This window comes from Trichechus manatus, unplaced genomic scaffold (genome assembly GCF_000243295.1).
Source record: "Trichechus manatus latirostris isolate Lorelei unplaced genomic scaffold, TriManLat1.0 scaffold00208, whole genome shotgun sequence".
In the NCBI taxonomy this organism is placed as follows: domain Eukaryota; kingdom Metazoa; phylum Chordata; class Mammalia; order Sirenia; family Trichechidae; genus Trichechus; species Trichechus manatus.
Window position 1 is genome coordinate 3,099,448 of NW_004444144.1, and position 1,448 is coordinate 3,100,895.

General features: G+C 34.3%; 1 protein-coding gene across 1 annotated transcript in view; it reads right to left on the reverse strand.

Moving 5' to 3' along the window:
• DNAH6 (dynein axonemal heavy chain 6) overlaps positions 1-1,448 on the reverse strand; it is a 349,864-nt gene that overhangs the window by 294,180 nt on the left and 54,236 nt on the right. The gene's annotated exons all lie outside the window — the stretch shown is intronic.

Here is a 1,448-nt window from a genome sequence, read left to right on the forward strand (position 1 = left end):
GAAGAAAGGAAATAGTAAAGATCAGAGCAGAAATAAATGAAATAGAGAATAGAAAAACAATAGAAACAATCAACAAAACCAAAAGTTGGTTCTTTGAAAGGATCAACAAAATTGACAAATCATTGGCCAGACTGACAAAAGAAAAACAGGAGAGGACACAAACAACCAAATAAGAAATCAAATGGGGGACATTACAAAAGACCCAACTGAAATAAAAAGGATTATAACAGAGTATTATGAAAAACTATACTCCAACAAATTTGAAAACTTAGAGGAAACGGATAAATTTCTAGAAACACACCACCTACTCAAACTATCACAAGTGATGTTGAAAATCTGAACAGACCCATAACAACAGAAGACATTGAAAAGGTAATAAAAAAAAAAACTCCCAACAAAAATAACCCTGGCCCAGATGGCTTCACTGGAGAATTCTACCAAACATTAAGAGAAGAGCTTATACCAGTTCTACTCAAACTATTTCAGAACATAGAAAAGGAAGGGATACTTCTGAATTCGTTTCATGAAGCCAGCATAACCTTGATACCAAAACCAGACAAAGACGCCACAAAAAAAGAAAATTACAGACCAATAGCTCTCATGAATATAGATGCAAAAATTCTCAATAAAATTATAGCCAGTAGAATTCAGCATCATATCAAAAGAACAACACACAATGACCAAGTAGGATTCATACCAGGTATGCAAGGATGGTTCAACATTAGAAAATCAATCAACATAATCCACCACATAAATAAAAGGAAAGAAAATAATTACATGATCATCTTAATTGATGCAGGCAAGGCATATGACAAAGTCCAACACCCATTCCCAATACAAACTCTCAACATAATAAAGGGCATCTATGCAAATCCAACGGCTAACATCATTCTTAATGGACAGATGCTGAAAACATTCCCTTTGAGAACAGGAACAAGACAAGGATGCCCTTTTTATCCACTCCTATTTAACATTGTGCTGGAAGTCCTAGCTAGAACAATAAGGCAAGGAAAAGAAATAAAGGGCATCCAAACTGGTAACAAAGAAGTTAAACTGTCCCTGTTTGCGGATGATATGATACTATACATAGAAAACCCTAAAGACTCCACAAGAAAACTACTGCAACTGATAGAAAGATTCAGCAGAGTAGCAGGATACAAGATAAACATACAAAAATAGGTTGGATTCCTATACCCCAATAAAGAGAACGATGAGAAGGAAATCAGGAAAACAATTCCATTTATAATAGTCCCTAAAAAAATAAAATACTTAGGAATAAATCTAACCAGGGATGTAAAAGACCTATACAAAGAAAACTATAAAACACTACTGCATGAAACCCAAAGGGATCTACGTAAATGGAAAAACATACCATGCTCATGGATAGGTAGACTCAACATTGTGAAAATGACAATTCTACCCAAAGCAATTTACAAATACAATGCAAT